Consider the following 13,496-nt stretch of genomic DNA (forward strand, 5'->3'; position numbering starts at 1 on the left):
GGTGGAGTCTGTGGTCTGTTCTGCTGTTATATCTGTTGTTGGTTCAATAGTTGGAGCACTGGATTGGAAGGTGGAGTCTGTGGTCTGTTCTGCTGTTATATCTGTTGTTGATTCAATAGTTGGATCACTGGATTTGGTGGTGAAACCTGTTGTCTGTTCTGCTGTTATATCTGTTGTTGATTCAACAGTTGGAGCACTGGATTGGACCGTGGAGTCTGTGGTCAGTTCTGCTGTTATATCTGTTAATTCAATAGTTGGAGCACTAGATTGGGTGGAGGAGTCTATAGTCTGTTCTAATGTTATATCTGTTGTTTGTTCAACAGTTGGAGCACTGGATTGGGTGGGGGAGTCTGTAGTCTGTTCTAATGTTATATCTGTTGTTGGTTCAACAGTTGGAGCACTGGATTGGACGGTGGAGTCTGTAGCCTGTTCTGCTGTTATATATGTTGTTAATTCAAAAGTCGGCGCACTGGATTGGATGGTGAAGTCTGTAGTCTGTTCTGCTGTTATATCTGTTGTTGGCTCAACAGTTGAACCACTGTATTGGACAGTGGGGTCTGTTGTCTGTTCTGCTGTTATATCTGTTAATTCAATAGTTGGAGCACTGGATTGGGTGGTGGAGTCTGTGGTCTGTTCTGCTGTTATATCTGTTAATTTAATAGTTGGAGCACTGGATTGGGTGGTGGAGTCTGTAGTCTGTTTTGCTGTTATATCTGTTGATTCAATAGTTGGAGCACTGGATTGGGTGGTGGAGTCTGTAGTCTGTTCTGCTGTTATATCTGTTGATTCAATAGTTGGAGCACTAGATTGGGTGGTGGAGTCTGTGGTCTGTTCTGCTGTTATATCTGTTGTTGGTTCAACAGTTGGAGTACTGGATTGGATGATGTAGTCTGTAGTCTGTTCTGCTGTTATATCTGTTGTTCGTTCAACTGTTGGAGCACTGGATTGGAAGGTGGAGTCTGTAGTCTGTTCTGCTGTTATATCTGTTAATTCAATACTTGGAGCACTGGATTGGATGATGGAGTCTGTAGTCTGTTCTGCTGTTATATCTGTTGTTGGTTCAACTGTTGGAGCACTGGATTGGAAGGTGGAGTCTGTAGTCTGTTCTGCTGTTATATCTGTTGTTGAGTCAACAGTTGGAGCACTGGATTGGAAGGTGGAGTCAGTAGTCTGTTCTGCTGTTATATCTGTTGTTCGTTCAACTGTTGGAGCACTGGATTGGAAGGTGGAGTCTGTAGTCTGTTCTGCTGTGATATCTGTTAATTCAATACTTGGAGCACTGGATTGGATGATGGAGTCTGTAGTCTGTTCTGCTGTTATATCTGTTGTTGGTTCAACTGTTGGAGCACTGGATTGGAAGGTGGAGTCTGTAGTCTGTTCTGCTGTTATATCTGTTGTTGAGTCAACAGTTGGAGCACTGGATTGGAAGGTGGAGTCAGTAGTCTGTTCTGCTGTTATATCTGTTGTTGGTTCAACAGTTGAAACAGTGAATTGGCCGGTGGAGTCTGTGGTCTGTTCTGCTGTTATATCTGTTAATTCAATAGTTGGAGCACTGGATTGGGTGGTGGAGTCTGTAGTCTGTTTTGCTGTTATATCTGTTGATTCAATAGTTGGAGCACTAGATTGGAGGGTGGAGTCTGTAGTCTTTTCTGCTGTTATATCTGTTGATTCAATAGTTGGAGCACTAGATTGGAGGGTGGAGTCTGTCGTCTGTTCTGCTGTTATATCAGTTAATTCAATAGTTGGAGCACTGGATTGGGTGGTGGAGTCTGTGGTCTGTTCTGCTGTTATATCTGTTAATTTAATAGTTGGAGCACTGGATTGGGTGGTGGAGTCTGTAGTCTGTTTTGCTGTTATATCTGTTGATTCAATAGTTGGAGCACTAGATTGGAGGGTGGAGTCTGTAGTCTGTTCTGCTGTTATATCTGTTGATTCAATAGTTGGAGCACTGGATTGGGTGGTGGAGTCTGTAGTCTGTTCTGCTCTTATATCTGTTGTTGGTTCAACAGGTGGAGCACTGGATTGGAAGGTGGAGTCTGTGGTCTGTTCTGCTGTTATATCTGATGTTGATTCAACAGTTGAATCACTGGATTTGGTGGTGAAATCTGTTGTCTGTTCTGCTGTTATATCTGTTGTTGATTCAACAGTTGGAGCACTGGTTTGGACTGTGGAGTCTGTGGTCTGTTCTGCTGTTATATCTGTTAATTCAATAGTTGGAGCACTGGATTGGGTGGTGGAGTCTGTGGTCTGTTCTGCTGTCATATCTGTTGTTGATTCAACAGTTGGAGCACTGGATTGGGTGGAGGAGTCTGTAGTCTGTTCTAATGTTATATCTGTTGTTTGTTCAACAGTTGGAGCACTGGATTGGATGGTGGAGTCTGTAGTCTGTTCTCCTGTTATATCTGTTGTTAATGCAACAGTTGAACCACTGGATTGGACAGTGGGGTCTGTTGTCTGTTCTGCTGTTATATCTGTTAATTCAATAGTTGGAGCACTAGATTGGAGGGTGGAGTCCGTGGTCTGTTCTGCTGTTATATCTGTTAATTTAATAGTTGGAGCACTGGATTGGGTGGTGGAGTCTGTAGTCTGTTTTGCTGTTATATCTGTTGATTCAATAGTTGGAGCACTAGATTGGAGGCTGGAGTCTGTAGTCTTTTCTGCTGTTATATCTGTTGATTCAATAGTTGGAGCACTAGATTGGAGGGTGGAGTCTGTGGTCTGTTCTGCTGTTATATCAGTTAATTCAATAGTTGGAGCACTGGATTGGGTGGTGGAGTCTGTGGTCTGTTCTGCTGTTATATCTGTTAATTCAATAGTTGGAGCACTGGATTGGGTGGTGGAGTCTGTAGTCTGTTCTGCTCTTATATCTGTTGTTGGTTCAACAGGTGGAGGACTGGATTGGAAGGTGGAGTCTGTGGTCTGTTCTGCTGTTATATCTGTTGTTGGTTCAATAGTTGGAGCACTGGATTGGCCGGTGGAATCTGTGGTTTGTTCTGCTGTTATATCTGTTGTTGGTTCAACAGGTGGAGCACTGGATTGGAAGGTGGAGTCTGTGGTCTGTTCTGCTGTTATATCTGTTGTTGGTTCAATAGTTGGAGCACTGGATTGGAAGGTGGAGTCTGTGGTCTGTTCTGCTGTTATATCTGTTGTTGATTCAATAGTTGGATCACTGGATTTGGTGGTGAAACCTGTTGTCTGTTCTGCTGTTATATCTGTTGTTGATTCAACTGTTGGAGCACTGGATTGGACCGTGGAGTCTGTGGTCTGTTCTGCTGTTATATCTGTTAATTCAATATTTGGAGCACTAGATTGGGTGGAGGAGTCTATAGTCTGTTCTAATGTTATATCTGTTGTTTGTTCAACAGTTGGAGCACTGGATTGGGTGGGGGAGTCTGTAGTCTGTTCTAATGTTATATCTGTTGTTGTTTCAACAGTTGGAGCACTGGATTGGGTGGGGGAGTCTGTAGTCTGTTCTAATGTTATATCTGTTGTTGTTTCAACAGTTGGAGCACTGGATTGGGTGGGGGAGTCTGTAGTCTGTTCTAATGTTATATCTGTTGTTGTTTCAACAGTTGGAGCACTGGATTGGATGGTGGAGTCTGTGGTCTGTTCGGCTGTTATATCTGTTGTTGGTTCAACAGTTGGAGCACTGGATTGGACGGTCGAGTCTATGGTCTGTTCTGCTGTTATATCTGTTGTTGAGTCAACATTTGGAGCACTGGATTGGATGGTGGAGTAAGTTGTCTGTTCAGCTGTTATATCTGTTGTTGATTCAACAGTTGGAGCGCTGGATTGGGTGGGGGAGCCTGTAGTCAGTTCTGCTGTTTTATCTGTTGTTTGTTCAACAGTTGGAGAACTGGATTGGACGGTGGAATCTGTGGTCTGTTCTGTTGTTATATCTGTTGTTTGTTCAACAGTTGAAACACTGGAGACTGTTGCTGCATCAGTGTTTAATTCTGTAGTGCCAGCTGTTGTAGGCTCTTCTGCAGAAACTGTTGCATGCTGTGTCATGGTGCTTAATGTGGCTGCTTGGATAAAAAAGAAATGTAAACAATGCAGATTAATTGTGTCACTGCAACTGTTCCAATTAATTTATACATTATTAATAAAATATGTTACTTAATATACTGAAAATTGAACATTATTTAATACAATACTTACCCAAGAGTATGTATGCCACTGTAAAAGCTTTTTCATTCATCTTTTAAACACCTATAAATAATATATTTATTGATTAATGTCATATAGTTAAAACAATCTATAACAGAAAACTGTGCAATTCAGTATGTGAAACCTAATTGGTTGACATTAAATACATACAAAATATTTGTGTCTCTAGATTCAATTTAGAAAACAATACCCTAGTTTCATATCATTTTATTTCTAGTTCTTTACACATTTTCAAATTAGAATTCAACAAGAATGATTTAGAAAAAGTCTTCATAAAACAATAGCTTGAGAAATACTTTAATGATTTGTGGTTTTAAGATCCTTAAAGTTCAAATGTTTTAAATTAAAATTTACATCAATTCGTAGGAAAATCAGTGAATTACTTGCATTTCTACATTGCTACATCCACAGTGCAGGCTAGAATTTTAGAACCTGTATATTTTCCACCACACCCAGTTCTTGTGAAGGTAAGTCAGTATTTTGTGAGATTGTGGAGGAATTTTCTACCGTGCCAGTGTTTTTCAGTTCATCAACATTTCTGGGATGCCTTGCATGCACAGCCCACTTCAACAGCATGTTCAAAGGGTTAGGGTCAATGGAAAATAGATTTTCCATTCTGATTTTCTATTCATAAATGTACTTTTTTTAACCGTTATTTTGTATAAATATAATTGTTGGTTTCAAAAGTCCTTCATTTTATCCATTTGTAGCAAATGTTTCTAACTGGTGATCATTTTACACTTTAATGCAATGTTTTGGAGCCTTTTATTGCTTCCTGCATCTGTACAGAATCTTTTGTGAGGCATTTAAAGGTATGCTTCTTATTAATAATGTAGGCGACGTCATTAACAGAGAGGTTCACTTAATTTTTCTAATCCTTATTCTGGACTAGTAAACTACTTGTGTGTTCTAATTTTAGTTTAGTTCTTTATTTTTTATTATTGGGATCAGACTACTGTCTGCATCATGTGGATTCAGTCTCATCTTGGTCTTGTGGTGAGTCCAATGCTTCTCACCCAAACACCTCAAACACCATCAACACTTCAAACACAATCAATACATTTAAACACCATCAACACCTCAAACACAATCAACACCTCAAACATCAGCAACACATTTAAACACTATCAACACTTCAAACACAATCAACACATTTAAACACCATCAACACCTCAAACACAATCAACACCTCAAACATCAGCAACACATTTAAACACCATCAACACTTCAAACACAATCAATACATTTAAACACCATCAACACCTCAAACACAATCAACACCTCAAACATCAGCAACACATTTAAACACCATCAACACTTCAAACACCATCAATCCCTTAAACATCAACACCTCAAACACCCAAACCCATCAAACATGAACACTCAAGCACAATCAACCCCTCAAACACCCAAACCCATCAAACATTGTCAAACCCTCAAACACCCAAACCCCTCAAACACCCAAACCCCTTAACCACCATCAACAGCTCAAACACCATCAACACCTCAAACACCATCAACACTCAGACGCAGATTTTTCTTTAGACTGAAGCAGAAATAACTATTGTGTAGTTTAGTTATTTGAAGTGATATTATGATCTAAATATAATTATATGCTAATAGATAATTAAGAATGATCATATGTATAAGATACAGATATTACCATTAGTAAAAATATGTCTCAACAGTTAATTATTATATAAGATGAAATATAATACTGAGCAATATTCTATGGCAATTCAAACATAAAACATATAAACATATAAAATCCAAATATCATAAAAAGTAGAAATATGTGGGAAGAAACTGCTGAATTGATGAATTATGTCAGCTGAATTGTCACACACTGTTAAAAGCAGCGGCAAAACAAGACATAAAGATAAGGATCCTGATATACTGGAAATCCTAGTCCTGAGAGTTTCTCTTCATTATATACGCTTGTCATTCTGTATTATGTATATATGCTAATTATTACATAAATATTATATTTTTTAAGTAGGATTCAATAATTGAAGCTGGTTAACTGATTTGTTTCCATGAACCACACCAACAATGAGTCTATAAATCAACTTAGTAAATAATATAATGATCAAAATGCATTTTATTATATATCACTGCATAAATAATAAAAAATTGTTTAATTTGAATGGTTGAGTTGCTAAAACACTGAGATATTTTAGTCAATAATCATTACAAATATTATATAATTGGTACACTAGAAATTCCGGTCCTGTGCGTGTCCTTCATATCCAGTTATCTCTTTCTATTATACTGTACCAGTCAAACACACCTTCTCATTCAGTGCATTTTCTCCATTCTAAATTAATATTAAAGACATGAGAACAATTAAGGGACACATATGGAATTACGTAGTAAACAGTAAAAAAAAAAGTGTTACTCATCCACAATCCCCTGATCTAAACCTGATATTACATTAAATTTTATTGTAGTCAATAATCATTACAATTATTATATAATCCATATTGTAATGTATTTTTACTCATGGTGATGACATTTAGTTTATTTTGTTTAGATTTAAATACATTTACATATTTTTCATTGACTAAGGTGGCAGTTTATCCTTTTTTATTTGCACTGATTATTTTACTTTTTAATTTTAATTTTAAGCATTGTGTTGGACACTGTTCAAAAAAACTAAGAAACAAAGATATATATATATATATATATATAATATATATATATATATATATATATATATATATATATATATATAATATATATATATATATATATATATATATATATATATATATATGCAGTTCAATTATTTTAAGAAACAAACAAAAAAGAAAAACTAAACAATAAAATGTAATTTGTGCCAAACTCACCGTTTCCTCTGTAAAGCAGCTTTTTTCAGTATGTAGAAACTGCTGTTGGACGTCTGTAAAAATGTATAAAGTCCTGAGGACCGGGCCAGTCTGAGAGTCCTGCGCTGCTGGTCGGTGAGCAATACATACCCTGATCACTGTCTTATCTATAAAGCAGGTGACGTGACGTGATCACTAATAGTCTCAAATTTCTCTGTGATGGGATGGTGATTTCTGATCGTCACTGAGTCATCAAACAAAGCCTGAGATGTTTGGAGTGGGTTGGATTGGGTTGACTGAAAGGATGACAGTTTCCATCAGCATCAGCGTCCAGACAAAACAATGAACAAAAATGTATCTTTTAAAGACTGCGATTGCTCAAGAGTATTGTAGCAAAAATAACTTTCATTGTTCATTTTGTGTCAGATAGATTCTTCAATAGATACAGATAAAAATACTCAAGACTTTCCAAACACAGACCAACAGAAACACAGAAATCAGTAATTAAATGCAGGTTTATCTGACTACATTGTGATCACTCCGTTGATGCCTTGATTTAAATTGATATAAAGTTTCTCATGTCATGTTTCTGATGTAATTCATGCTCAGTGCCCAATTTGGGTGCCAAATTATCCATGCATGCTATATCAAGAAAATCTCAGAAAAGACATATATATATATATATATATATATATATATATATATATATATATATATATAAAACAGGGACAAATAAATAACAGAAAAAACATGTAATGTGGTATTAAATTTAAAATGAACTGTTATTTGCAGTCCGAAGCGGCAAAAAGAAAAGGCATCCAGGTACATTAGAAATTCCAGTCCTGTGCGTGTCCTTCATTACCAGTTATCTCTTTCTATTATACTGTACCAAAAGTCTGGGCACACCTTCTTACTCAGTGAATTTTCTATATTGTAGATTAATATTAGAGACATTGAAACGATTAAGCGACACCTGATGAACTGAGATGGTGATTTGGGATGAGCTGGAGGAAAAGTAGCAACTATTGTTCAGCACCTCAAGGGACTCCTTCCTTTAAGACGCTGAGGAAACTATTCCAGGTGACTCTCCCTCATGAAGATACTGAGATTAAAATACCAAATCTGTCCTCAAAGATACATGTGATACTTAGAAGAATCTAAAGTAGAAAACAGATTCTGGTTTATGTAACACTTTTTGTTTACTAAATAATTCAAAATAAAAAGAGGTGTATTCAAACTTATATATAATTTTCACACTCCTAAACCTTGTGAAAAGTCTTTACAGAAGAGTTGAAGCTGTTATATTTGCAAACAGTGGACCAACATCATATTAAACCCTGATTTAGAATGGGATGTCTCTCAATTTTAAACTCTTTAGCTAATATACTGTATATTTTAACCATCTGTGTATGATTCAGATTTTATGCACGTGTGTTCTATAAGTGGTAAGCACAATTTAGATACAACATATTAACTAAATAATCTCCAACTCTTACACTATTGATTGTGTTTATCTTATGAAATCCAAATAATTTATTCATATTTTCAGATTGTCATGCCTATTCTAATTCATAAAGACAAGTGTACAGAATAATTTCTGTAGAACATGTACTTTAAATTCTCACTATCTACGAACACAGAGATCATTCAGAAAAACCTAATCAGGGACATCATAACAGATACTTCACTTTCATGTTGCTCCTTCTGTTCTAGAGCTCTGATTAACATTAACACTGAGCATATTCCTATCACACCTACTCACACTCAGAACCTGTTTCTACATTAGCTTTAGCTTCACATTATTCATTATATGTGTCCTTCGACTACATTCACAACTCAGAAAATGTTTCTACACTATAGCTCCACATTATCTCTCTGTATTGTTATTTTTGTTTGTTTGTCTTGGTTCTTGTGTCCCTACAATAATTGGCATCTCTGTGCTGCTGCTCATAAGAGACGTGGACCTGTTTTTCTCTGTAAAGCTGCTTTGTAAAATTTATTGTAAAAAGCGCTATATAAATAAATTTGAATTGAACTGAACTGAATTGACTTTACTGAAACTGGAGAATCTTTTACCCCTACCTAATCTGTGAGTGAGTTTCAGACAAAAGTGGACTTGTTTAAAATATTTTGGAATCTACACTGGAAAGCTTGAAAAAAGCAGAAATCAAATAGTTATCTAACATAATCATCATCATCTGCTCACAATGAAGACAACTGCACTAGATTTTACCTCTACTACATCTTTAAATGATACGCCTTTTAGACCCAAGTCTGCATTTTCCCCCACAATTAATAATGTTTAGTTACACATAAGATTAAACTGCAATTATCAAAGTGCCAAAAAAAACTAACAGCAATTAAAGAAAAAGCATTTTAAAAAACACAAAGATTTGGTAATAAAACCAGCACATAAGGTTGGTGTTGTTATTATTTTGTTCTGGATACAGCCAAGCAAGAAGGATAGATCAATGCGAGAGTATGCAAGCTTCTTTTCATATGCTGTTAAAAATAAATACAGATCTATAAAACCCACTGCTCCACCAATCATTAATGGTGTTGAGACTATTATAGAACGTTTGTCTAAATATGTTGATTATTTTATAAAAGTTTCTGGAAAAAGTCTCTAACTTTCCACCATTTTTCAGAATACAACACATGTTTCGTGCAGCACTAAAAGACTTCTAAATGTGGCAGATGTCTTTGTTGTTACAATAAATATTGAATCACTTTACACCAATATAAATCAAAGTGAGGGCACTGATTCACAGAGGTCTAATGCCCCTTTTATCTTTATTCTGCATTTAACCAGAGGACTCTGTCTAACAATAAGTTTTTATTTCAGCCCCAAATCTTCCAGGAGATTAAGAGTACAGCAATTCTGGGAGGAAAGCTCTTTAAACTCTTTTCGAGATAACTTATTGTTGTATGACTGTATAGACTGATGACTGTCTACTATTTTTAGGATCACTAAATCCCACGCTTGCTTGTAAAAAAAATACATATATCTATTTCCACTTGTTTCTAAACACTTGTGTTCATTTGAAAAGAAATCTGAATGGTGAATGAGATTATGCTAAAAGGGAGTAGAGTCTTTTTTACCTAAAATGAGCTGATTAATCAGTGTATCAGTATTCTTTTACATTTCTACTGTTACTGCAGATTTATATTAAACTGATTCTCTAAACAGATCAAACAACTCCCTCTACTGTCCTCTAACTGTACTGTACCCACATTCAATATCACAATAACACAGGGTGCTTTAATAATCAGGTGTGTTATTGTGATATTGAGAGTGGGTACAGTTCAGATAGAATACAGAAGAGGGTGCTGTAATAATTTCGGACCCAACACACTTTGTCTTCAATCTCCATGCAGGACCCTTGAGCAGCAGACCATGGGTTAATGACGGGTTTAAGATGGGTACAGTGTGGGACCCTAATGGGTAGCATATGTTGGGTTTTTATGGGTGCAATATGGGCACAGGCCGGACCAATTATGGGCAAATTGGGCTGAGGACACCTGGGGCCCTTGGCTGATCTACACGCTACTCTGCACATCGTGAATTCACACCCTCGATATACTGAGAGACCAGCTACACCAGCAAACCCAAAATATATAATTTACTGCTGATGGAGCTCCTCATCCAGCCTGTTTACTCCCCAGCCTCTCTGGATTTTGCAGCGGGTCAGTAATGATTGAGTGCAGGGGTTTGTTATCTTATTAAAATTCTGGTAAAGTTTATTATGCAGTGCAATTAATTATAGAGGTTTGGTGTTTCTGGCTCGTTGTGTTAGTACATTAAATATTGATATTGAGTCTGGGTACAGTACAGTTAGAGGACAGTAGAGAGAGCTTTGATAATCAGTTTAGTTATTGTGATACTGAGTGAGGGTACAGTACATTTAGAGTACAGTAGAGGGAGTTGTAATAATCAGGTTAGTTATTGTGATACTGAGTGTGGGTACAGTACAGTTAGAGAACAGTAGAGGGCGCTGTAATAATCAGTTTAGTTATTGTAACATTGAGTGTGGGTACAGTACAGTTAGAGGTCAGTAGAGGGTGCTGTAATAATCAGGTGAGTTATTGTGATACTGAATGAGGGTACAGTACAGTTAGAGAACAGTAGAGGGCGCTGTAATAATCAGTTTAGTTATTGTAACATTGAGTGTGGGTACAGTACAGTTAGAGGTCAGTAGAGGGTGCAGTTTGATCTGTTTAGAGAATCAGTTTAATATAAATCTCCTCTTTTTAAGCAGTCAACTCTCTTAAATACAGTGTAAACATGTATGTTAGTAACAGTTTTTATACTGTGGGTAAAATATTACTGCAGTAACTGTAGAAATGTAAAAGAATAACGAGACACTGATTAATTAACTCATTTCAGGTGAAAAGATTTTTCTGTCTTTTAGCATAATTGCATTCCTGTTCTGTTAAAATAAACACAAACACCAAACACTGAAGGTAAACAGCTTCCTTTAACTAGATTTAAGTGGCAATAAATTCCTTTTTACAAACACCTCGGATACCCTAGCAACACCTTAGCAACCACCTAGCAACACTTTAGCAACCACCTAGCAACACCTTAGCAACCACCCCAGATACCATAGCAATTACCTTAGCAACCACCTAGCAACATCTTAGCAACCACCTAGGAACCACCTAGCAACACCTTAGCAACCACCTCAGATACCATAGCAACACCTTAGCAACACCTTAGGAACCACCCTGGATACCATAGCAATGCCGTAGCAACCACCTAGCAACACCTTAGAAACCACCCCGGATACCACAGCAACACCTTAGTAACCACCTAGTAACACCTTAGCAATCACCTAGCAACACCTTAGCAATCACCTAGGAACCACCTAGGAACACCTTAGCAACCACCCCAGATACCATAGCAACACCTTAGCAACCACCTAGCAACACCATAGCAACCACCTTGGATACCATAGCAACACCTTAGCAACCACCTAGCAACGCCTAAGCACCCTCCTAGCAACGCCTTAGCAACACCTTAGCAACCACCCTGGATACCATAGCAATGCCGTAGCAACCACCTAGCAACACCTTAGAAACCACCCCGGATACCACAGCAACACCTTAGCAACCACCTAGTAACACCTTAGCAATCACCTAGCAACCACCTAGCAACACCTTAGCAACCACCCCAGATACCATAGCAACACCTTAGCAACCACCTAGCAACACCTTAGCAACCACCTAGCAATACCTTAGCAACCACCTAACAACACCTTAGCAACCACCCCGTATACCATAGCAACCACCTAGCAACACCTTAGCAACACCTTAGCAACCACCTAGCAACACCTTAGCAACCACCCCGGATACCATAGCAACCACCTAGCAACGCCTTAGCAACACCTCAGCAACCACCCCAGACACCATAATAAAACCTTAGCAACCACCTAGCAACACCTTAGCATCCAACTAGCAACACCTTAGCAACCACCTACCAAAAAAAAAAAAAAAAAAAAAAAAAAACCTTAGCAACCACCCTGGATACCATAGCAATGCCGTAGCAACCACCTAGCAACACCTTAGAAACCACCCCGGATACCACAGCAACACCTTAGCAACCACCTAGTAACACCTTAGCAATCACCTAGCAACCACCTAGCAACACCTTAGCAACCACCCCAGATACCATAGCAACACCTTAGCAACCACCTAGCAACACCTTAGCAACCACCTAGCAATACCTTAGCAACCACCTAACAACACCTTAGCAACCACCCCGTATACCATAGCAACCACCTAGCAACACCTTAGCAACACCTTAGCAACCACCTAGCAACACCTTAGCAACCACCCCGGATACCATAGCAACCACCTAGCAACGCCTTAGCAACACCTCAGCAACCACCCCAGACACCATAATAAAACCTTAGCAACCACCTAGCAACACCTTAGCATCCAACTAGCAACACCTTAGCAACCACCTACCAACACCTTAGCAACCACCCCAGATACCATAGCAACACCTTAGCAACCACCTAGCAACACCTTAGCAACCACCTAGCAACACATTAGCAACCACCCCAGATACCATAGCAACACCTTAGCAACCACTTAGCAACACCTTAGCAACCACCTAGCAACACATTAGCAACCACCCCAGATACCATAGCAACACCTTAGCAACCACTTAGCAACACCTTAGCAACCACTCCGGATACCATAGCAACACCTTAGCAACCACCTTGCAACACCTTAGCAATCACTTAGCCACACTATAGCAACCACTTAGCAACACTATAGCAACCACCACAGATACCAGCCAGCACTGCAATCACACTCGCAGTTTCTGTAGGAACTGCAATCTAGTTATTATTATTATTCCACCTATTTTTTGTCTGGCTAGAGAGTGCTGCAATTTTCAAGATATTGACTTCGTTCAAAAGACAAAATCTGCGTCCTTATCGGGAATGGTGTGCTTGTATACAGCTTTCCGATCAGTCTTACGTTTTTGTG

The sequence above is a fragment of the Astyanax mexicanus genome, chromosome 25 (genome assembly GCF_023375975.1).
Source record: "Astyanax mexicanus isolate ESR-SI-001 chromosome 25, AstMex3_surface, whole genome shotgun sequence".
Classification (NCBI taxonomy): Eukaryota; Metazoa; Chordata; class Actinopteri; order Characiformes; family Acestrorhamphidae; genus Astyanax; species Astyanax mexicanus.